At 46.6% G+C, this 25,680-nt stretch overlaps 1 protein-coding gene across 1 annotated transcript in view; it reads left to right on the forward strand.

Moving 5' to 3' along the window:
* The first annotated feature begins 5,797 nt into the window (after positions 1–5,797).
* CUNH10orf71 (chromosome unknown C10orf71 homolog) overlaps positions 5,798–25,680 on the forward strand; it is a 28,835-nt gene continuing 8,952 nt past the window's right edge. Inside the window, exons 1-3 of the mRNA XM_008051960.1 lie at positions 5,798–5,889; positions 23,034–23,142; positions 25,093–25,096. The gene's annotated coding sequence lies outside the window, so the exon portion shown is untranslated. The remainder of the gene's footprint in view (positions 5,890–23,033; positions 23,143–25,092; positions 25,097–25,680) is intronic.

The raw sequence follows: 25,680 nt of genomic DNA on the forward strand, positions 1-25,680 counted from the left end.
TTTAGGGCATGATAGAGGTTGATGGGAAGGATAGGAAAGGTCTCTCTAAGGGGTGACACTTGAGCCAAGGTTTGAATGATGAGAAGGAAGCAGCCCTGTAAAGGGGTATAATGCTCCAAGCAGAGATTTAGCAGGTGCAAAGGCCCTGGAGCAGGATGGAGCAAGAGGGACAAGGAGGCCAGTGTGATGGGGGCCCACTGATTATTACCTTGATCCACATCTGAGATTAAAACAATCCTGACACCCCTGTACCAGAAGTGGGTGTGGGACAGGTAGACAGTTCCTTCCTTTCCCAGCTCCTGCTATGGGGAAGAGAATGGGCAACATCTGGGCTGCAAAGCAACAATAGCACACTGGGGCTTTGCACTCCAGCCTTCTTCCCCATAACCAGGCTGCTCTGTGGGATCCCTCCAGTGCACAGAGGTGGAGGGGGGAAAAACAATTCTTTCAGGAAGGCCCTTCTTACACCGGCATATTCGTGGTACAGTGCCAGGGAAAAACATATTCTTAGGAAACAGAAAGACTTAACTTTGAGACCAGCTCTGCTGCCAGTGACAAAATTTGGGGTAAGGGATTTCACCTTTTTGACCTTGCTCTGCATCTGGAAATGGGGTTAAGAATGCCTGCCTCCCAGGATGGTTGTGAGGATCAAATACACATCATGCATAAGACAGCAAAGTCAGCATCCAGCATCTAGTGGGGGCTTGGAAAATGGTGATGGTCGCCATTTTTTCTTCATTCACAGAAAGTCTCATTTCTTAAGGCTCAATATTTTATGGACAATGTAGAAGCAGATAGGAACAATAATACCTGTTATCTAGGACTACAGGTGCCAAAATTCCCGCTTAACATCTGAACTCAGAGCAATCGCAGATGGAGAAACAGAGACTCTTTCACCTTGAGCACCTCTGCCTGATCCCAGGATGAGTCCAGCCTGATGGAAATAATGGGGGTGAGGGTTCGTGCCCAGAGCAGAGCCAGACCAGCACTGTCCAGTGGAAATACAGCACAAGCCACCTGGGTCATTTTAAATATTTTGGCAGCCACATTCCAAAAGTAAAAAGAAATGTGCGGAAATAAATTTTAATAATACATTTTATTAAACCCAGAATATCCAAAGGTATTATCATTTCAGCACATAATCAATACAGAATATTACAGAGATATTTTTACAAGTTTTCTCTGTACTAAATTCTTTAAATCCAGTGTTCATTTTACTCTCATAGAGCATCTTCATTCAGACCAGCTGCGTTTTGAGCACTCAGTCACATGGGGTTGGTGGCCACCAAAGGGAACAGAGTGACTCTAGGACAGAAATTGGCAAACTGGCCCAGGATCCAAATCTGGCCCGTGAGATAAGAATCATTTGTACATATTTCATTGGTTGAGGGGGAAAAAATTAAAACAAGCATATTTATAACATGTGAAAATTACATGAAACTCAGGCACCTGAATGTAAATCCTGACATTAAAGTTTTATTGAGTGTGTCAGCCATTCCTTTTTGTTGACAGAAAGTGTCTGCATTCTTGCTATCATAGCTGAGCTAAGCAGTTTTGATAAAGACCTTCTGGTTTGCAAAACTGAAAATATTTACTATTTTGTCTTTTTCAGAAAGTTTGTCTGCCTGTGCTCTGGAGAGTAGCTCCTCTTAATGATGGGTTTCCAGATTCCTCTAGGATTCTACTAGACCCCAGATCTACTAAGAGGCAGACCTCCCAGCTGGTGGCTGTGGCTTTGTTGTGTTTGGGAGCATTTTAATAAACTGGATTTACTTCACTTCATAGTGTGGGTTCTGTTTCCTTTGTTAAGCCTTTCCTTGTAAAGCCTTAAGCAAAGAATCCTTTTTAAAAGGGCTTGAGGAGAGGCCTCTGGCCAGTGTGGCCCTCAGTTGACTGTGACAGTCACCATCCTGGCACCTGACTGGTCAGACAGGGAGAACAACAGCCCTGTAGAAGAGGCCTCAGCAACCTGGGTCTGTGGGCTGTTTTCAAACTGTGAGCTACAAGTAGGGCCCTTCCCTCATATATCCAGCTTCTCTGAGCTAGGCATTAGATGGGCATTAGCAAGTGACATCCCTCTGCACAGCCACCAACCCAGTGTTCCTGAGGGCGAATCTGATTGCTCTGGTCCCACAGCAGGTGAGCAGCCCAGCTGGGCCTGAGGCCCAGCAGTGCCCTCCTCCAGTGACACACCATCTTGCCGTCAGCCCTGAAGAAGTGCGTGTACTATGCCCACACTGGGGCACAGAATTCCCTACAGTTCTCATAACAAATCAGAAACTAAGGACGTGCCCCGCCAGACTATCTTCTCCCCAAAGAGAGGCAAGGAGAACAAGTGGGTTACAGAAGGCTGCACCCTAAACTTGAGTTGAGGAAGTGGGTATCTGGGGGTGTGTAAGTAGGATATACCAGCTGGGCAAGCCCTTGTCTCCATCTTCAGTGCCACAGCTAACTGCATGGCGTCCAACAACTTCTGCAAGCCTCAATTTCCTCACCTGTAAAGAGGAAGCATTAAATGTCATCACACGGGGATACAGTGAGGATTTTGTGGCACAAAGCACAGAAAGTGTTTTCCTGGCACATAATGTGTGTTCAGGAAATATCTGTTCCTCATCTTTCCCTGCCTCCCTGATAGATAGCGATTCATGGAAATAGAATAAATCATGCCAGGACCTAAAACCAAGCATGTACAATATGTAGGGTAATTTATGTAAAGACCTAAAAGGTATAAGGCACAGAGTAAGCATTCTATATGAGTTGGCTAGCATTTTCATTTGGCTATCATTATTGTTGTTGTTGTTGTTATTAAGCCAGGGAAATGCACCAACCTCCTGAAGAAGTTTACAAAAATGATTCCTAAAGGAAGCAGGGCAGTAGTGAAGAAGTGTCTCCTGACAAGAAGTTGCATGTAATCAGAGGTAAGGGTAGAAGAATCAGGTGAGTGGCCTCATGTTATTTGCAAAAATGTGAGTTTCAAATATCCAGAACCAAAACTGGCCTGAAGGACCCATTCTGCATTGCCTTTATTACCAGATTTTGAGCATTTCTTATTAATACAGAGGTAGAGCAGATTTAATTTGCTGCAAAATTAAGTTAGCGCTCACCATGTGCATCAGGGTAATAGCTAGGCCATTCTTACCCATTCTGTTGAGCAGATGCACTCCCCTCACAATGTTCCAAGGCCTTGCTAAAGTTTGTAGCCAGTGACGTCACTGCAAGGATCAGCTACTGCAGTGCGCCGCCTGAGGACAGCTTTATTTATGTGCTTGCAGAATGTACAAGTGGGCCTTGTTTTTCTGGACAAGTAGGGAGCACGCTGGCTCACACGCGTCCATGATGCTACATTTAGAATTGTGTCTTCATTCACATTCTTTCCATGCAGCTCACGACTCCTGGACTAGAAGAGAGTGGTCACTTTGCCTGGGCCAGTCCCCTGGACAGATGCCAGCTCCGTCCATGCAGACCCTGAGTTCTCCTGGTCTAGTGCTTGGGCTGAAGTTTCTGACTTCTCTGATTTTTGTTGGGGTGGCCTGAACCAGTATGCCTGTCATAACTGGCACAGACGTGGGGTCCGTGGCATGGAGCAAGTGGAGGCATTTTCCAGGAGAAATAAGATTCTGCAAGGGTCAGCTGTGCTCAGGTTGGCTGGACAGAGCCTCCAGCCAAGCTCTGAAGGCTGCCTGCTTCCAAGACAGGCTCTTGCTGGGTCAACTGAGTTTTATTGTTCTCTCCCAACCCCTCCTGCTGACATCATTGACAAAGCTACCTGCCACCACCGCTCAGCCCTCCGAAAGTTCCCATCATCCTCACAGTGTTCTTTTCTCAGTGCTTCAACCGAACCTCGATAACTGCTGCACAGAACAAAGCTAGGATCCTAAATGAGACATGTGAAGAATTAAAAGTAAGCTGGAGAGGCAAGGCACCAAGCTGGGGAGGAAAGCAAGTTAGGAGAACCAAGGGCCCTGCTGGCTCTGCTCATGTTACTCACGCCCCAAAGTGAACTCCTCTAGAAAGTGAGATTTAGTAATGTAACATTTCCTAACATCTGGGACAAAATGATTTGGGTCAAACAGATGATACACAAGCTGGCTATAAATTTGTTTCAATGTGCAATAGGGAAAAAAATTAAGAAATATATCAAATCCATGATTTCTCAGGTATTATTGTTTCCCATAAAACTCTGTAAAAAAAAAAAAGCAAGTCTACTTCTATTTTCATTAAAGGAAAATAGTAAACTTCAATACAGAGGTTTGAGGATATGGTAAAAATCATGGGGAAGATTAACAAATAAACTGAACATATTTGTGTGCATAAGCTCCTCCAACCCCCAACTCTACAGAGCTCAGGCATTCTATTCTCCTTAGAAATGGGTAAATGGAGGCTCAGAGAGGTTCATTATTTGACTGATGTCAAACAGTTAGGAAATAATAGAGTCAAGGTTCCAAATCCTGTATAGTTTTTAAAAACATTGGCTCATATCTCGGGTTGCTTTGTTTCATCTGCCAAGTTGGCTGGTGTTTGTTTTGACAGCGGGGGAGACAGGTTAAATTGGGAGGTTCACTTTGGGCCTCCCTCAAACCATCTCCAAGTGCTGAATGGTGAGCCCGCATTTTCGCAGCGAGGTCCAGAAGCTCTCAGGGAAAAAGGCAAGTCGCAAGGCTCCCGGGAGGAGGGTCTGGATGCTTCTGCTGGTTTGGATCTGACACCTTGGTCTGCAGGGCAATGAGGAGCTGTTCTTTCTGGCTTGGTTTGGACAAAAGTGCATAGACCTGGTTTCCTGTGACCCTGGACGCTGGCAGGTTCAAAACTGGAGGTGGTGCCAGACTTGGAGTTGGGTCTGGGACAGAGGCTGCTGTCCTTGAAGAGCCCACAGGGATGGGAAGAGCAGTCTGCAAATAGATCCAGAGATACAGATCACAGCAAGTTTCCAGAAGCTTTGAACACTTGCTGGGACCAATCACTGTTTCCTCAGGCCACGGGGCAGGAAGCATGAGAAAGGGTTCTTGGAAATAAAAAAATTAATAATAATAACTTGCATTAAATCCTGGCAGTAAGTAGACCTTCAGGGGGCCAGCTTAGGAGGTTAAGGAGGGCAACCCACACCAATGAAGGCACAGTAGGTGGAAGAAATTTGGGATCTGCAGGCAGTTGGGGGAGTAGGTGACTCCAAGTGGAGACAGAAAGTAACCATTGGGAAGGCAGGCTGTGGGAAGGCCAACCCCTCCCAGAGATGGAGTGGGGAGCCCTTGCCTGGCAGAATGGGGCTTGTCCACAGGCATTTGGACCTTGCCAACAACTGGGTTTGCCGGAGCCGAGTTCACCAAGTGGACCCTTACCTTACCTCTTCCCTGATTATTTCATATCCTTCTGCAACTCTTGCCCTAAAACCCAGCCTGGTCTTCCCGTAGCCTGCAACTGGGTGTATTATTTTGCTCCAAAAGCACAGCAGAGTATGGCTCCTTACTCGAGGAATGCAGGCTGCGGTTGTCCAGAGCTGATGATGAAACGGGCTATTTCTGCCCCGAGACATCAGCAGGCCTCCGGGCGCTGGCTCCAAGGCACACACTATCCTGTTTTTAATGTTTCCTTTCACAAATGTTTTCCTTCCCACCTTGGGATATTTTTATTTGACTCTAGGTGCTGGAATTGCTTTAGAAGTCGTTCTGGATTGAAGTTGGGATTGTGGTTAGGGTCCAGCTAAGTGGCGAACAATTTCTCACTCCCCAAGTTATCTATTACTCGTGGCTGATCTGGATGTAAAAATAGATGCTGAGGCTGTTTGTTTAATCTGACTGTTACTTGACACCACACGGGTGTTGCAGTGTGGACTGTTTGCCTCTTCCCCACCAAGAACACCATTTGGTTTCCCCCGGCTGGGTCTCTATTTAGGTAAGCTTTGTGGACTTCCAGTGTCTGGCCAGCTTCTGGTCACTGATTTTCCTCAGGTGGGCAGGTTTGTGAGGAATAGGAGGTTTGGGTCTTGAATATACTGTTGTGTCATTTTGGGGCAGCCAGGCTAAAGAGAGAAGAAGAAGTTTTGGCTCCTGGGAAGAGCCCGGTTTCCCTCCTGTTCCTGGGGCGGCCTGAACAGCAAGCAGCTGGACACGCGGAGAGCAGAAGGTACAGCCCAGACACTTGTTTGGCTCCTTCGCGTAGGCAGGGAGGCTCAAGCTCATGGCAGAAGGGATGTTTGCACTGTGCGGGTGGTGTGCTGGGGTTAGAGTCTGGTGCCAGGGTGCAGTGCAGGGTGGTGTGTGTGTGGCGAGGGCCCGCCGGTTCTCAGGCTGAGATTCTTGGTGGCTGGATGGGCCTTGTGGACTATGTACAGAGGACATGGCACATACATATGTGACTTTGTTCTTACATGTTGTCTGTCAGGGCTTTCTGCTCCCTCATAGCTGTAGATGTGCCCAGGTCCCTGCATTGTCAAATGGGGGAGAACCCCTGGTCACAGATTTCATGGCAGAGTTGGAGGAGACTGGCTCTCTTGTTTTCCCCAGTGCTGGGGCAGGCAGGATCACCAACTGTAACAAAGAGGAAAACTTGTGATTGGGACATTCTGGCCTGTGGACTCTGTGAGCACATGTGTCCCCAAAGCCTTATGCAGGCTGCCTGTTCTCACACACCCGGGAGGGCCCCAAAGGGTAGGCTTGACTGAGTCTAAAATCATCCTTTGTTTTTCTTTCTTGTGGAGAAGAATTGAGAAGAGTAGTGTCCAATATGTGTGGAAAACTAGATAGCCTTAAGAAGAATTATTATTTAGGACTTTAAAATACCTCCATGAGTAGAGGCACCTGGAGAGTAGATTAAACAAATGTGTCTGTTAAATGAGGTCCAATTTTCCAGTCTTTGAGTTTCCTTTACAGTAGTGGTTGGTGACTATGATTTGTGGGCTGGGTGCCTGGTTTTGTAAATAAAGTTTTATTGGCACACAGCCATGCTCATTCATTTTCATATTGTTTATGGCTGCTTCCACTCTACACCAGCAGAGATCATATAGTCTGCAAAACTGAAAACATTTATAATGTGGTCCTTTACAGAAAAAGTTTGCTGATCCTATGATACGAGAACATTTTTTGAGATGGGTCAATTTAGTACACAACAAAAAAAAAGCAGTGAATGTTCTTGCTGTTAGAATAGCCTGAGAGTCAGACCTTTCAGCACCAGGGGCTGGCTGGCTCTGGAACCTTCTGCCCTTCCCGTAGCCTGTTTTTTGGATCTGGCTGGTACAGGAAATGTCCAGTTTGCCGTTGTGGTACTGAGAGGGTTAGCTTGACTGTGGAGTCACCAGATGCACAGCATATCCATGTGGCCTGGATTGAGCAGGGCAGATTGTGCTTATCGGGGTAGTTTATAAATAGCCATCTCTGGGTGACCCAAGTCCAACAAACATCTGCTTTGGGTCTTTGGGGTTGGAACAATTGTGCCTGCTCCTGGGTGGTCGCTCATTGGGAAGGGAGCAACCTTGTATGCTGGGGAGGAAGGAGGCTGGTGGAATGCTGTGTCCTGGAAGAGAGGCAAGGCCAGAGATAGCCTTGCATCCTTTCACCTCAGTACCTTATTATTATTTTTTTTTTTGAGTTGGAGTCTCACTCTGTCGCCCAGACTGGAGTGCAGTGGCCGCTCCCGGCCACCGCAGCCTCGACCCGCTGGGCTCCGGCGATCCTTCCACCTCAGTCTTCCAAGTAGCCAGAATTACAGGCATGAGCTACCACGCCCGGCTGATTTTTTTTTTATTTATTGTAGAGATGAGGTCTCGCTGCCCAGGTGGGTCTCGAACCCGCGGGCTCAGGCAATCCATTCATCTCAGCCTCCCAAAGGTGCGGGATTACAGGCTGAGCCACCGAGTCCAGCTTGCATCCTTTCACCTCAGTACCTTTTCACTAGGACATTGGCAAGTATATTTGCATCTTCTGCTTCTTTGCTCCTGACCCTAAAGAAGCCTAGAGACCCTTACTGAAGAGGGGAAGTCCCGTGTCTTGAAATAGCCCTATTCCTTCAGTCTCTGCCAAAAATCTCAGTAACCCAAACCTGCCAGTAGCAACAGGCTGAGCCATCTTCCTCACTGGCTCTTGGGATTTCATTCCACCTGCCTAGGGTTACCAGAGGGAAGTGGAGAGAAGGCAGTCCTTCAGGGCCACACAGGGCTGACATTCCCCAGCAGGGCCCAAAATGTCAGGGCCCATAGAGGCTGAAATGGGCCTTGATTTTATTTCTATTTGAGGATTCAAACCCCATTTCATCAAATTCGGCCAGTTCATAGCTCTTAACTCAATGTTATGCTTCATTTAGTTAGTTGGAAAGACCCAACACACCTTTCTACTTGGTTCCCAGGGACTGCATGCCATGAACTGGAGGGAGGGTCAGTGGGGTCAGGGTGAAGGACAAGGGATCAGTGGAGACACATAGATCAAGACCCAGAAATGGAGTATGTGGATGCTGAGATGTGTCACCCTTGATGTAAGTAATCAGTATCATTCTGGGTCTTTCCCTGAAGGATGCTGTGTGTGAAGAATACAGTGTGAGTAACATCCTGATGTCAAGGTGGAGGCAGAGTAGGTTCTCAGCTTAACTTGCTCCTCTGGAGGAAGACTGAAGATGGCTTAGTGTAAAGTGCTTTCCCTTCCAAGTCCGCGTCAGATGACCTAGGAAGAGTCTGATGGCAAGAAAGTCCAGACAACCAATCAGCCATGAATGACTGCCTCCCCATGACTTGAGAGACCTCCCTTTCTTTTTTTTTTTTTTTTTTTTGAGTTGGAGTCTCGCAGTGGCCGCTCCCGGCCACCGCAGCCTCGACCTGCTGGGCTCCGGGGATCCTTCCGCCTCAGCCTTCCAAGTAGCCGGAATTACAGGCATGCGCTACCATGCCCGGCTGATTTTTTTATTTATTGTAGAGATGAGGTTTCGCTGTCCAGGCGGGTCTCAAACCCGCGGGCTCAGGAAATCCACTCACCTCAGCCTCCCAAAGGCGTGGGATTACAGGCTGAGCCACCAAGCCTGGCTGAGACCTCCCTTTCTTAATGTGAAGTAGAAAGGGACGTTCTTTCAGACTATGGTGCACAGCACATGGCGAGGTCTTCCTCAGCATACTGCATTCTCTGTTTGTCCAGTCTCTGAGGTTCCAATAGACCATGAGCCCAGTTCAAGAAGCCAACACCCCAGAGGGCTTCTAAATTCCACAAAGGTGCCTACACATGGCTTCTGCATGAGTCCAAGGGCTTCTTCAGGCCTCCTCACTCCGGGTTCTCTTTCCTTGCCTCAAGTGATCCCTTCTTCCCCTGAGAGGCCCCTTCCTGCGTGGGCTTGATCTGCTGAAGGACTGCAAGTCTGGGCTGAGGGAAGGATCTTTCTCTCTGCTATCTCCCATCTCAAAGTCTCTGTCTGAAGCTTAAGGAGGGCAGGGGGGCAGGGGAAGATCTTTGATTTACTTAGGAAGCCTCTGAAAGAGTTTCTGAGTCTGCCCAGCTCTTTCTCCATTCTCTGCCAGGCCTGGAGGCTGGTTCCATACCTGGCACCACTGAGTCCCACCTGCAAGGGTCAGATCATGCTGGAGCTGCCTCTTGGCTTCCCCTGTCCTGGGACTGCCAGGCCATAGCAGTGCCACTAACTTGTCCCCTTGCCTAGCCATGTCTGTCCCTCTCAGAGATAGGTCAGCCCTGAGGTTTGCAGAGGACAAGGGATCAGCATTCAGACCCATTGGGTTAAACCCACCAGCTCAGAGTCATTTCTTGCCGTCAGTTTGCCTACAACTTAAGGCAGTCATTGGCTATGTACCTCCTGTGTGCAAAGGCTTGAAGTGTCTGGTTTTAGTCTCACAGTCATCCAGTGTGGTGGGTCTCATAAGCCCTGCCACAGAGGCAGCCACTAAGGTTTAGAGAAGTTAAGTAACTTGCTCAAAGATGCACAGTAAACAAGGGACTGAGATATGAACTTCAGATCTGAGTCCATGTCTTTAAGGCCCATGTCTTTTTCGAACTGCATCCCTATTCCTAGCACTCACATCAGTATCCAACAGATTCTTTAGAAAGGAGGCCATTACACTCACCAAAGAGTCAGTCTTCCGTAGAAAGGCCAAATCTGTATAAGAAAAGGATTGACAGAAGCGGGAAACTGTGGGGGGTGGGGGGTGGAGAGGTGGACTTAACAGTAGTAGATATCTGCCTGGGGAAGGGGGGACACACCTCATTAACAAGGGTACCTGCACAATGAATATCTGTATACCTAAAATTGAAAAAAAGAAAGGCCAGGTATGCCTAAGGAGGCACACCAGCTTCATCCCAGCATCATAGACTTTCAGGAAGCTGCCCAGGGAGAAGCAGAGATTCTCTGCCCTGAGAAGCTCGCTGGATCTGCAGGGGCTATAGGACAGGCAAATCTGAGCTCACAGGCCAGCCCCATCATTTCTCAGCAAGCCCAATGGGTGTCAGCTTCCTCTTCTGCAAAATAGCATTAATAATTACTCCCACCTCAGAGTCCCGTGAGCATTATATGAGTAAATATATGAAAAGCATCAGACACATGGTAGAAAAACAAAGATTATCTTATTTGTCAACTCTTTTTTCCTGCTGAGACTCCATCTTGAGCCTGTACCTTTCAGAGGTCATCAAGGAGAAAGCCCAATGGTTCAGAGTTCAGCCAACTCATAATTACAGCTCAGAGGGAGAGCAGCTGGCACCATGCAGGACTGACCCCATCCCCTTGGTAACTGCTGGACTGTCACACATCATAATTACCTCCCCTCTTGTGCCAAAGAGGATCATGGATCTGAGAATCTTTAGCACTTGGGGTAGAAGGTCTAGCCCTAGAGAGGAAGTGATATTCCCAGCCATACGGCGATTCCTCAGAGCCAGGCACAGGACAAGGGCAGACAGCACAAACTCCAGCCATTGACAACCATCAGACCCAGTGATGCAAGAGGCTGTGACTTACCAGAATAACCTCCCTGAAGAGGGGACAACTTCCAATCACTCAAGACCTAGAGCAGACTACAGCAGGTGTGGTCTCAGGAACAGCAGACCTCCTGAGTCCTTAGTGGTACCCAACACTCTGTATAACCAGCTCCCAGGGCATTCTGAGAAGTGTACGGATCACTGCATTAGAAAAAGACACAGTGGGAAAGTGCTAGCATTGTTCTCAGACATAATAGGAGCTGAGTTTTTCACATCAGCACAGCCATAGATTTAAATAAACATGGATGTTGGAGAAGTATCTTTCAGCTTTAAAGTTTAGAAAAATAACAAGTGTGGCCACATCTGAATACTTTTTCTTGCCATGAGGAATTCCATAAAGAAGGCAGATGTTGGTCAGCTCCTCAAGACCATGTGCCCACGGCAAGGAGGTTCTTCCCTTACCTGCCCTGATTGAGCTCGCCTCACCACTACTGCTGCACTGGTTGGAAAAAGGTCAGCAGTCATCCACCACCTACTGGCCAGCCTCCAGCAAGGACATGAAGAGAAGGCCAGACACAGTTGGGCTCTTACCTGTGCAGGAGCTGAGGAATTTCCAAGGGTACTCCCTATGTGAGGGCCCCTTCTCTTTATCCCAGATACACACAGCTTCCTGGCAGCCAGGACAGAGAAGATGGCCTCTGTGAGAGAGCCAGCTTCAATACACACCTCCTCCAGCTTTACTGAAGCAAATGCTCCCTGGTGGGTTGAGAGAAGGTGCTAGGAGAGAGGCTGTCATCCTGCATGAACATAGTGGCAGACAGAAGACTAGCTCACTGCCTGTCTCTCTGTCCTTGCTGCATTCTGGAGAGACCTGGGCCTGAATCTTGACTTTGCTACTCTCTAGCTGTGTGACCTTGAGAGAATTCCTCAACATCTCTGACTTATTCACCTAAAATTCCTTTGGCACCAGCTCTTCCTAATTGCCAGTTGTTGTGACCATTGAGCAAGGCCATGGATATAGAGTGTGTGGCAGGTAGAGGCATTGCACCAACAGGAGAAATACCTGTGACCACTGGGGAGCTGATGCTCAATGATGGCTCTAACAGCTCTGCTTCCCCCCAACCCCCAGGGTACCAGTCTACAGAAGGAGGAACTAGGTCCATAGACAGTGTGGAGGATTGTTCAGAATCCCTGCCGCTCTGTGGTTCTGGGAAGTTCCGCCTGTACCTCCTCTCTCCGCCGACCCTGGTACCCTCCAGGGCTGCTCTCAAGGGGTTCCCCTCCCCATATTGCCTGACTGTCTTAGCAGGGGCTAGAGAGAAGATGATTGCTGACATTCCTAGCAAACTCAAATGCCTTTTCCTTCTGGAGCCCCTTAAGTAGGCTCCTCTCTAGAGAAGGGTATCCAAGGTGGAGTCTGGTCCGTAGGTTATAATTGTCCCTGCAACAACCATTCCTAATCCATAAAAGGTTACCATAAGCATCAGGCTGCTGGGCTTGCCTTCCCACTGCCCCCAATATCACCGAAACAAGACTGAGGCTAAGAAAGTTGACTGCCATGTCCAGAGTCCATTTGATTCTGAAGTTCTTAACTGGAGAGTCATAGACCCAGTCAGTGAAGGGCAAGACAGGGTTTCAAGGTCTTTGCATCCCATGCTACAGAATCCTGGGCATGATGGGTGCAAAGACTAGAAGGACATTCCGTGGCCACGGGTCTGGCAATGAGTTCCAAGAAGAGGAACCAGGAATATGGGGGGACATCAAAGTGGCCCCCCACAGGGGCAGTGTGGAGCTGAGCAGAAGCACTCAACCTGCCGCAGGCATCTTAGATGCTGCTGGAGGAACCTCTTCATATGCAGTGGCAGGAGCCCTTTTCCATCAGCCCACGGTTCAAGTTCCACTAGAGTTTAATGCCTGATGTCTTAAATACCTGGTAGTATTAAACTCTAGACTCCACATTCCTCCTGAGTTGTGAGGCTGTTGTGAATATTCATTAAATGAAAATAAACATTAATAATACTGGGTTATAAAGTGCCTTTACATGAGGTGCTTAGTAAATGGGAATTTCTGATATGCATTCATTCATTCATTTGTTTAACCTGCTAGGCATAGTCCCTGTGTGGAAACTGGGGATACACCCAGAAACAGAAAGGCAAGACCCGGCCCGTGGATCTGCCACCAGGAGGATTTCTCTTCCACTCTCCCACATAATTCTGGACAGACCCTGCCAGTCACTGGGTTTGGGCCTTGGGTCTCCAATTTTCCACCCAGATGAAGATCCTGCACTGTTATAAACAGGCCAGCCATAAATGGAGGCTAATTCAAAATGTCTAGAGTTTCTAGTCTTGAATAGTTTTCTTTTTTTTTAAAGCTGCAGATAGTCATTAATGAGTTCTGAAATCACTTACTAACTTACAAATAGGTTTTTTTAAATGAAAGAACAGAATAGATTAGAATGGAATTATCAGAGAAGTACAGGTAAGAAGGATATGCTTTGCCTCATGAAATTTTCCTTGATACATACATGTCTCTGAGCATATTCTGCACCATGATGTGAATGTATTTCTAACTGTATGAGAGGGAAGACCTCTCTGTGGGAACCATGTAGGGAAAGTGTGCATGTCATTTACTAGGTTCCCAGCAGCCCAGCAGGTAAAGCCCAGGGCTGCAGTAGCCGGGGCTTCCTGGGTCTCCTTCTGATAAATGTGTCCCCTTCACTAGAGGAGGGACCCAGGACCTGGTGGGTTGGACGGCTCCAACTATCCAGAGACTCTCAAGCAGTATCTGCCTCAGAGACCAATTTTACAGAATTTTTTTTCTCCAGAGTGGGGAGTAACCCTGGAGGTGGACAGAGTCAGATTTGGTTTTTAATTGTCTCTATTTTATAAGCGCAGCAGTTAAATGACATGTCCAAGATGGCACAGTTTTAGAAGCAGGTCTCCAGCTTTTTCCACTGTCCAGACTGTCTATTTGATTTCCCTCTCATGTCAGGTCCTGCCATTTCCAGAATCCAGGGCAAGATGTTCCTGGGAAATGTGGAAGGGAAGAAAACGAATCCATGAATGAATAAATGAAGGAAGAGCCAGATGTTGGGCCAGTGCTCTCTCCCTGATTCTCTAACAGCGGTTCTCAGCCAGAACTGATTTTGCCCCAGGAGCCTTTGGCAATGTCACTGGTGCTGATACTAAGGTTGAGAAAGCCTATTGGAACACCTCTACAAGGTGCGTAGCATGCGATCCATTGACAGATGAGAAACCTGAGGCTCACAGACTCGACGTCACGTAGCCAAGGTTGTACACGGCGAATGTGGAGCAGCATAGGACCTGTACACAGATCCCAGCAGGACCCATCATTTTGAGGCCCCTGGGTGCCTGAAAGAGCTATGTGTCCCTCCTCAAGTGGCTACCCTGGCCTGATCTGGCAGTGGGGGTGGCCTTGCAATTTGGAGTGGGTCTAACAAGGAGGTCCAAACGTCAAAGTGCTAAGCAGCAAAACCATTTCTGCCAGTCTGACCCTTCATTCTTCCCAGCTTTCTGCCTCTCAAGCAACTCTCTTCCTGGGCAGTGGGATGGACTGGCACTCATCTAGCTCTGAGAAAGCATAGAGGGCATTGCAGAGTTGTCTGCTGTCCATTCAAGATCTTTCTTGCTCCCACTTTTAATGCCAGCCGAGTTGCTACTATAAAGGTAAATTGGAGCAACTCTGAGCCCATGAGGAGGAGCTGAGGGCCTCTTGTTCAGGGGGCTTTCAGATGCTGAGGCTGGGCCCCTCGGCATCTAAAGAGAGCACCGTGGGGAGCACTATTAAGAAGCTGGCAGTGCCAGGCCTGAGCTGCTTCTCAGTGGAGGAGAGCATTCAGTGACCGTGCCTTGGCTAAGTCCAGCTCACTTGGTCACCGAACACTCCAAGGAGTGATCCTCAATAATGTTCCATCTCCAGAAGAGGTCAGAAGATGTATGAGGATGTGCCACTGACAGTTCACAGGTCAGTCTTTGAGGAGTGGGACTCTACCCAAATGTCCTTACCAAAGCAAATGCAAGTGCCAGAGCCTGCTGGGATTCAGAGGAGTGTGAGAGTCCTCTGTACCATGTAAAGCCCCCTGGGAGCACCTCGTCCCAACTCTGCCTTGGACATCAGGTTGGCAGCAGAAAATCAGCTAGTGCTTCAAATCAGTGCATTTTGTCCCAGACAACCAGTTGTTAAACATTGCTTAGCCTACCTTGGTTGTCAGGAAACAGAAACGGGAGCCAGAAGGCACAGGTTGTGGGAGACCTATTGAACCCAGCCCTGTTCTTCTTCTCTCTTCTTCTCTCCTAAGACTTCTCATTTTTCCTGCAACTAGGGTCCCTCTCTGGGTCTGTGATGTCATGTGCAAGTCACAGGTCCAGAGTAGCCCTGAGTTAGACTAGGTCCAGCCCTCCCTATGCCAGGCTCCTTGGCCTCTAATTGCAGACACAACCTTGAGTCTGGTCAATATTCAGAATCTTCTGGGGAGTGACCCACCTAGACACAGCAGACCATCTACCAGTCCAGAAATCAGCCTCAGGCTGAGCTGAACTCCACAGAGGAAAAAAAAATCTTTCTTCCAGTTTCTCTCCTGAGGGCAGCAGAACATGACAGCCCCTGCAATCACCTACTCACAGCAAGATCTGAGGTTGGCCCTGCCCCAGCACTCACAGGCCTTAAGCAATGAACAAGTGATTGACCCAGTCAGCCTTGATTTCTTCAGCTGTAAGACAGTGAGAAGGTCTATCCTGTCAAGTTTTATCAAGGAATGAGTAAGCACGGGCAAGCGTAGGGGCAGACCTGAGACCTGCCACTCCGTAGACACTCAGTCCGTGCCTGCTTTTCTCACTTGATGGATTCTAACTGAGGAAGTCAATTTTGTTATTTTATTGTTCACTGCTAGAAACTGAATGTTTGTTTGTGTGCTCTAAAATTCATTGCGACTAATCCCCAAGAGGATGATATTAGGCACTGGAACCTATGGAAAGTAATTAGGTCTTGAGAGTGGAGTCCTTTAAAATGAGAGTAGTGCCCCTGAAAGAAACACGGGAGGGCTTGTGTGTTTTTTTCTCTCTCCCTCCCTTTCTCTTTTTCTCATCCTCTCCCTCTCCTCCTTTGTCCTCTTCTTCTCCTTCTCCCTTCTTCTTCTCTCTCCTCTTCCCTTCTCCCTCTCTGCTGTATGAGGACACAATGAAAAGGTGTTCATTTATTAGCCAGGAAGAGAATCCTCACCAGATACCAGATCTGTTAGTGCCTTGATTTGGGACTTCCCAACCTTCAGAACTGTGAGGAGTAAATTGTTTTAGCCACCCAACCTATGAAATTTCTGTTGTAGCAGCCTGAGATGACTAAGACATTCACCTTGTAAAATGTAGAAAATAGACAAGGACATCCTCCTCTAAAACAGAAAGGCAGGTCAAGAACTTGACCCAAAACTGACCTGCAAGTTATAATCATTCTTCTGTGGGATGGTAGAGGCTGTGTGTGGTGTGCATCCATGCATATATGGGCTAGATCAGGCTTCCAGGCTGCACACAGACAGGGAACTGTTATAGTTCACCACATTGAACTGCTCTTAAGGCAGGCCAGAGTCAATGGCTCAAAAACTAGCCCAGAAAGAAGAGCTAGAAGAATCAGGTCCAATTTTTCAGAGCCTTCTGAGTGTGATAAAAACTAACCTCTGTCATCTCCGCTGCCTTCCTGTTTCCCCTTCACTAAGAAGTAAAAACACCATTCAATTAAGATAATTAAATTCACCCAAAGATCTTGGGCTCAAAAACCACAGTGCAAGCAAGTTGGTCAAACCTAGCAGCAAAACAAACCCCAAAGGCTTCCTGTGGAAAGACAGGCAGGGATGAGGCGGAGAATGAAATGACATGCTCAGCAGCTCAGGAGCATACCCTGGGCCTGCAGAGGTTCCCAACTCAACAGGACCCTGTTGCCTGAGCCTCCTGCAGTGCCAGAATCCCCTCCCCAATAGGAGAAGCCTCATGTTTACAGGCTAAATCAGCAGCTCCACTCCTGTGATTGTGTGGAAAAACTGAGCCAAGAAGATCCTAGGACAAGATATGAAAGTGAAATGAAAACTCTCCTTTTTCTGTCAAGATCCTCCATTCTCAAATGATCTCCAGCCCATGAGCCATGAGCAACACACCCAACACAGCGGGAGCCCACAGGTTGGAAGTTCAGGGTTTCCTCTTGGAGAAAGTGCAGGGTGGTCAAGTAGTGAGCCCAAGCTGAATCCCAAATCCAGTTCTTCTCTTTCTTTACATGCTATGTGACACTGAATAATATCCTTCACCTCTCTGTGCCTTTGTTTCTCTACTTAGAAAATAGTATCAACATGGCCTACTCAACTCACTTCAAAGGGGTCATGAGAATCAAACAAAATCATGGATGCTAAAGAATGTCATAAACTGCAGGGTGATGCATGCACATGAACTATGACTGTCACTGTGCCATCCAAGTATTGACTCATCATACTGGCATCTTCTGATCCACTTTGGGTGTTAAAAGTTGCTGAGGCCTTCAGGTTACCAGATTTTTTAAAAAAATGAAGTTCAGTGGAATTTGAATTTCAGATAATAAATAACTATTTTAGTATAAGTAGGGCCCATAAATTACACGGGATATACTTATACTAAGAAAAGTATGTACTGTTTACCTGAAATTCACGTTTCACTGGGTGTCCTGTATTTTTAATTTGCTCAATCTGGAAACCTGACCATGCCAGACCACCAACTGTTCCCTTCTTTCCGTGTATTGACCCCAGGCCCAGGTCCCAAGCTTAACTCTGTAACTTACCAGTTATAGACTTGGGATAGCCCCATTCCCTCTCTGAGGCTCCTTAGTCTCATCTCAGAAGTGAAGCAAATGATGCACAGCCACATGGGTAGTTATGGTCCCTGAGCTGGGGCCTCCAGACTCATCAATCAAGGCTCTGGTTCTGGGACCTGTTAAATTCCTCAGTTGTATGTGGAGTATTGTCTGTGGCTTGGCACATAAGGGTTGACACATATGAGTCCCCTCCCCTGTCCACTTCCCATCCTTGCAGCCTGGGACACATGAGGGTCTGGAATACACTAGCAGAAGTTGGACTGTGTGAATCTCTGAGGCCTGGGCTGTCTGATGACCAGGATCCCTGGAAAGATGAGAAGAATGAGGGACGATAGAGCATTCAGCCCTCCCTCTGCACACTCACAGCAAACCTCTGTCATCACATCTTTGTGACCTAAAAAGTGCACTTAGCAACAGCAGCTGAAAACATTTACAAGGGACCAGCATGGTGCACCAGGTACCATGTCAGTCAAAGATGAATCAGGCCAGATCCTTGGAACCTAACTCCAAGGATCTCAAAGTCTAGTTGGAGAGATGAGTTCACAGCAGATAAATTGAAATAAAGCAGTGCGAGTGATTAAAGGGTAAAAAACAGATTTTCCAAGGAATAGGAGAATGGAGGAGAAAAGGATCTGCAGTTGTGGCTGGGGAACAGGGAGGGACATTCCAGGCAGAAAGCCACAACTCAGAGGAGCCAGTCCAGGAGACATGGCTCCTGTAGCTTCCTCATCCAGGGCATAGCGGGCCTGGATGGAGGAAGGCATGGGGCCAGGCCAAGCTCCCCTACCAAGAGGGCCCTGAGGGTCATGTATAGTCATCTGTAAGAGAGTTGGAGAGATAGGAAATTGTATCTGCAAAAAGCAGACTGTCCCAAACCATGAGAGTTCAACAACATCATGCGGTATGGCATGGGAAAAAAAATCACATGAGAAAATATTTTGGAAGAGTTCAAATTTAGTTATGACTGTGCAAAGAATATTTCAGTGCTCACAACAAAGCTGATTCATGGGGAGGTGCACTCAGATTTGGTTTGTTTGATGGAGTCTGATTCAAAAAGATGACCCTATGACAAGAAGACAGAACATAACTTTGAGTGTAATTCAAGGCTACAGGGGCATTTGTAGCACCTGGTTCGCCCAGGTGAGCATGTACTTGTTGTGCACGTTCACAAGTATAGCAACAGATCCTCTGTTCTCCCCAGGGGCTGAACTGCGAAGTTCATTTCACTAGTTCCTGCCCAGCAATTCTGTTTCCGCTCCTTGCTCTGGTGTTTGGCAGAACCTCCTGGACCTAATGCAAACTTGACCCAGGTCAATGACTGGAGAGCTGGAGGTCCACAAAACAGGGTGCTGTTGAGTCCTGCAGGGTAGCCTGCACAGCACAAGGCAGAGGCACATTTCATTCGCTGACTCCCGGATTTAGATAACACATCACTTAATGACCATTTGCAACTGTGACTGCAAACAGAACCCCTAGTGTTTTCAACAAAATATTTGCTGGACACAGGCCCTCCAAAAGACATCAAAACCACCCTCCAACTTGGAGCTCTGACAGTAATTAGAGGGACAAACTGGGAAATGGCAAAGTCATGAAGTCTCTTCTCCTCTCTCCCTAATGTCAATGCTAACTGATATTCACCTTGAAACTCAATCTTAACCTACATGGTATATGCTGTAGTGCCACAGGATGCCTCCCCCAGCAGCCTGTCAACCATCTCTAAGGATAATCTGTCCACCTGCTTCCATCTTTTACCTCAGGTCAATTGACTGAATTCAGGGCTTGGACTCAAAAAGCAAATAAAGTCCACTTGGATTTAAATTCATGGATTTGAAATCTGTGATAAGTCTGTGATTATTGACTGTCAATAGCATAAATCCTGCTAAGCCAGCCAATAGAATGAATAATATCATGACAGAGGTGTAGGGGTTTGCTTATTTAACAGACATCTCTTGCTCTGTGCACTCTGTTACATGAGAAGAACAGTTAGAGAGCCAAGCAGACACAGATCCCATCACCATGAAGCACCCAGACCAGCAGGAGAGACAGACATTAAACAACAAATTGTCAAGTCAAATACTTATTTATAACTGGGATAAGTTTCATAAATGAGGTGGGTATAACCTATTATAAAAGCATGTAACAGGAGGGCTTGAAATAGCCTGAGGAAGCTGCCTGTTGAAGATATATGTGAACTGGGCTCTGAAGTATATGTAGGAGTTAACCAGGTAACAGGGAAAGATGGAAGTGAAGAATTCCAGGCAGAGAAACACTATGTGCAAAGGTCCTGAGGCAGGAAGTAGCAAGGCATGTTGAAGAAATTGGGAAAAGGCCAACGTGACTGGAAAGCCATGTGTGAAAGGAAAGATAGTGCAAGACATGGATGGAAAGGAGATTGATTTTCATTCTTTAAGACTGGGAAGTCATTGAGGGAATCTAAGCAGATATGATTATTAAAAGTCGTGTCTCACCAGATGTGATAGCTCATCCCTGTAATCCCAGCATTTTGGGAGGCGAGAGGATTGCCTGAGCCCAGGGGCTTGAGATCAGCCTGGGCAACTTGGCAAGATGTCATCTCTACAATACATCAAAAAATTAACCAAGTGTGGTGGCATGTGCATGCCACTGCACTCCAACCAGGGTAAAAAAGTAAGACTCTGGCAAAAAAAAAACTTTTTTTAAACCGTGTTTTGGTACTGTGCAGGAGTAAATATAGGTTCGTGGAGTAGCCCAAAAGGACAGCACAGCAACTTGGGCCACACATTGACTGTCGAGATGGAGACCAGTGTGCAAGGAAAAGGCCTTTGAAGATGAAACTCATGGGACCTGGAAAAGCATGGCATGGGGAAAGGCACGAGAGAGAGAAGTCATCAGTGACCATCAGGTTTCTGGGATTCCCCAGGGAGAGAACCAGCTTGTGGGAAGCTCATGGGCTCTACTTGAAATGTGTGGGTTGAAGGGCATGGAGACAGGGGCATGGAGCTGGCCAGTGGGCAGTTGGAGACAGGGGCTGGAGCCAGACAGGCAGCCTGGCCCAGATGTGGCATCAGTGTGTGGATGCTCGCGGAGACCACAATGTGGAAAAAAATCACCTGTGTTGAGACTGTAGAGTGAGAAAAGAAGAGACCTCAGGGCTGAGACCAGAGGAAATCCAACAGTCACGGAGAGGAGAGGAAGATGAGAGACTGAACAGCCAGACAAGGAGGGAGAAACAAAGAGTCAAGATGAGAGAGCTTCTCAAGAAGACAGTGGCCAAGAGTCTTGATTGCAGCCTCGAACTTAAGTCACATACAGAGCAAAAGTGACCCATCAACCATCTGGGAGGAGTAGGGGAATCAGGAGCCCTAAAGGCAGAGCAAAATAACTTAAGGATGTAGGGAGGAGATAGGATATATTTAAAAGAACAAAACTGTACTGGAAAGCCACAAACATAAACAAGAATTTACCATGCCAAGATTAAGCATTTATTTTTAGTTCGTGAGACCTGATTCCAAGTCCTCGTTTATAACATGGCTTGGCCATATACAATGTGTCCTCAGTAATGTTACCCTCTTACCTGAAAAGTGTTTTATGAGCTAGACATTTTACCAATTCAGGTGATTTCCTTCAAACAGTTCAAAGTAGTGAGCAAGACAGTTTTTGCACTGGCCTCTAGAAAATTCACTTCAACAGCAATGACAGTGAATTCATGAGTTCGTGGTTAGGAGGAGAGCCCAAACACAGTAATAGGTCTCCTCAATGTTTCACAAAATAGATGCCATTGTGCCATTCTACACCTGAGTCTCATCCAGGTGCAGTGCCAGATAGAGTTTATCCTTATCTCTAAGCCAGATCTCAGTGAGGCTGCAGGCAGGTGAGGTTTATTATTTAGTGACGCTAATAGGTCAATCTGAATTTTCCAAATGACTGTAAAGCCCAAGACTAGAAGTCTTTCTCGACAAAATTTCTATTATGTGACTCCTTTCTTCTGTGCCTCAATTTTCCCTTCAGGAAAAAAATCAGAATAAAGATAACCCAATTCAGAGCACTGCCACAAACATTTGTTGAACTTCTATGAGCTCAGTATACAAAGGCATGTAAGACTCTCTTCCTGGGTTCAATAAACTTTCTTTCTAGTTGAGGAGAGAAAGAAGCAATCCTCAATTCCTGAAACATATGGGTTATGATATATGAGCTGTGACAAAACAGCATGAGCTAAGGGAAAGGTAAACCCAGCATGCTTTGGGGACACGAAGGAGGCCTATCGAAGCCAGCCTGGAGAGTCAGGGGTAGGGCCTTGCCGTATGGTGATAGAAAAAAAGCTCTTCTATGATTCTCTAAAGAAACTGGCTCCACAAATTTGAGTTGTTATGATTATTAATATTATTAATAAATTACCTTGGACTAGATTAATATCCAGGAGCTACAAGCTGGGGAAGGTCTTAGGGAAACCCCAATGGTCTGCATTTAAAATTTGCATAGTAGATTTATTTTAATTAGTTCACACTTCATTCTAAGCATTCTTAAAATCCTCCTGGGCAGCTTTTTGGTTCGTTTAGCTGTCAAAATAGATATTCTAGCCTCCTGCCAACAATAAATTGAATTGAGCTACCACTTGCTGAGTGGACTTGAGTTTGGCTGCTCCAGTTCTCTTTGCTGCAAAATCCAAGTTAGCAGTTCAATGAAAAAAGGGCCTTTGGTCAGATTTTACTAGCAAAAAGTAATTCACATTAGAAGTCCCAAAAGCTTAAAATAGGTTCTTAAAGATTTCTTAAAGCATGCACAAATTAACAAATATTAGAAGGGATGTAAACTGACTTTATGTTGGTTTTCACCAAAAATGCCTATGTTTGAAATTGTATTGAGTTCAAGTATGATTTTTTTTTTAATGTTTGAAGGTCAAATGCATCATTGTATTACTGACATTAAAAATATCAGCCTGGTTCGGTGGCTGAGTCTGTAATCCTGTGCTTTGGGAGGCTGAGGTGAGTGGATTGCCTGAGCTCGTGGGTTCGAGTCCCACCTGGGCCACTTGGCGAGATCTCATCTCTACAATAAATCAAAAAATTAGCCAGACGTGGTAACACATGCCTGTAGTTCCAGCTACTTGGAAGGCTGAGGCAGAAAGATCACCGGAGCCCAGCCCATCGAGGCTGCAGTGGCTGGGAGCATGCCACTGCACTCCAGTCTGGGCGACAGAGTGAGACTCCAACTCAAAAAATAAAAATAAAAATAAATTTAAAAATTTAAAAATCGTGTCCATTGAACACGTGCTTGACCCTTTGGTCAGTTGGGTTCCACTGAAATTATTTTTCTTCTTTTTAGATGAGCAGTGATGACACCAAATATAAGCAGGAAAAGAAGTTTTAAAACTAAAACTACAGATCCTAAACCCCAGCAAGGCAGGCAACGGCAACCCTCACTGCTGTAACAGGTATGGAAGCAACCCAAGACGCAGCATCTAGAAACATCTTTTGTTGTTGGTCACTATGCTGAAGGGTACCACTGGGTGAGAGCAGGGGTTGGGGGAAGGGATGATGTCACCTTTATAGCTGTCCCATCTGACTCTAGGTATATCATATCAGAATTGAAGAAGTTTTCTGAATGGAGCTGGCAAGGGAGTGGGGAGTTTCTCTTCTTCCTGAGACAGAAGTAATGTGGTTACTTTCCAAGTGCTCTGAAGATGAGTGAACATCCTTTACCACTGTTTGCAATTATAATGCAAACCCCAGATCAGTTAGGGTTATTTGACCATAACAACAGAAACTGGGTAAAACAAGCAGAAATGGGTAAGTATTAAAAGGACATTGGAGGTCATAGAGATTCAAGGTGAAGGCTGAAGCTCCAAGCTAGCTGAGAACTCTACTGCTGGAAAGAATGCACAAGCTTGCTTCCATCCTTGGGTGACTATAGGAGAATCAGCACAATTGATGTGCCTGTCCTGGGTCTCATATCTGCTCTTGGCCCAGAAAGCCTTAGTAGGCATCTTTACTTTCAGGCCTACCAAGACTGAACACTACGCGGAGAGAAAATTCTCCAAAAAAATATCAAGTGCTTTTACTCAGAGAAGGCAGATGGAAGCTGAGTGTTCAAACAAACAAGCAAACAAATACCTGCTAATAGTTGGAGTGTTTAATGGGTGGAGGTTGTTTAGTTGACTCTTAGCTTCTAAATTTAGATCTCCAACTATTCTATTTTCATATTTAATATGGAACCATAGAAACCCAGTATTACTGAGCTCAGACATTGCCAAGATCAAAATCCCAACATTCAAAAGACTTGGAGAATCCTGAATGTATTGGTAGAATCTCAAAAGGCAGAAAAACTGACTTACAATGTGCAAAGTCACTGTGGTCTCCCCAGCCCCAATAACACAAGCTCCAGTGTATGGTGGTGCTGTCATGGGCTCATGCTCAACATTGCTGGCCAGGACCTGAGATTCATACCTGTCTACCCCGCCATCCTCAGCAACTTGGCCTTTTGTAACCATTCTTTATCCCTTGGGGTTGCAAAGTGAATACCTTAGTGTTATGGTTGAATTGTGTTCCCTCTCAAATTATATGTTTAAGTCCTAACCCCCAGTACCTTGGAATGTGACCATTTTTGAAACAGGGCTGTTACAGATGTCATTGGTTAAGATAAAGTCATTAATGTGGGCTCTAACCCAGTATGATGTCACAAAAAGGGAAAATTTAGATACAGAGATAAACATAGAGGGAAGATGATGGGAAGACATGTAGGGAGAAGACCATCGCCTTCAAACCAAGAAAAGTGGCTAGGACACATTCTTCTTTTCAGTCCTTAGAAGGAACAATCCCTGCTGACACCTTGATTTTGGACTTCCAGCCTCCAGAATTCTCTTTTTCCTGAGGCAGAAGTAATGTGGTTACTTTCCAAGTTATCTGAAAACTGTAAGACAACACATTTCCACCGTTTAAGCCATCTGTGCATGGCACTTTGTTATGGCAGCCCTGGCAAAGAAATACTCCCAGTTGCAGGCTTCTTGTGTGTATTCAAAGCAAAAAGAAAGGGCACCCACAGAGTAGAGACAGCAGGAACTATTTCTGGCAAGAAAATCCTAGCAAGAACTTTTTAGACGTAGACATCTGCTGCTTCCATCCCTGTAACCAGAACCATATCTCTGGCCTTGCAGGTTGCATAGGAGTCGGAGGACAGGAGTGTTTGGTTTCCATAGCTTTTCTAGTGGCAGCAGGTGAAGGAGAAGAAAGAGCCTTGGGGAAGGGAGTGAACTTGGCCAGCCCTTGGGTCTGCTCCCACCACACCACTTGGGTTGATGTTCTCCTCTTGCATGCAGCCTTCTAAAAAACATGCGATTCCAGGAGAGCTAGCTGCCTGTTCAAAGCAGGGCTGAGAGCGCATGCAGAGAAGCCTTCTTAGAGCAGCTCAGTGGCTCTTTGTCGGCTTATTCATTCCAGTAGAACTCAGGGTCCTGTGCTTTCTCCACCAGCCTAGCTCAGTTATTTCATTTATAAAAGCAAGTCAACCTGCCGACAAATCAGCTTTGGAAACTCATCCGAGTGCTGTGGTCAAGAGACAGGAAGCAACAGAACCCCGCGAAGGTTGACTTCCAAGATGGAAGGCGCACAACACTGACAGCTCAGCAACTTCGGTCCTATGTGGGGATATGACCCCTAACCTCCCAGGGCCTTGTGAGGGAACCACTTGATCCCCACTCTACAGAAACGAAGAATATGATCAGAGTCACAGGAGCACACACAGACACACGTGAGGAAACACCACAGCCAGTCTGTAGCCACTCAACAAAAGGACGTGGAGCCTGGCAGGATCCAGGGCTCCTGACAAGGAGCCCTGTAACCTAATAGGAGCACCTTCATCATCCATCTTCTAGAGCCTGGGGGCACTTTTATGACCACGGCCAGCCTAGCAAAGAGGGAAGAGCATATCCTGCTCAGTTCCTGCTGCTATGAATGGGCCATTGTCTGACAAGGTT

Source organism: Carlito syrichta, unplaced genomic scaffold (assembly GCF_000164805.1).
Source record: "Carlito syrichta isolate Samal-C Ts95f unplaced genomic scaffold, Tarsius_syrichta-2.0.1 Scaffold247529, whole genome shotgun sequence".
NCBI lineage: Eukaryota > Metazoa > Chordata > Mammalia > Primates > Tarsiidae > Carlito > Carlito syrichta.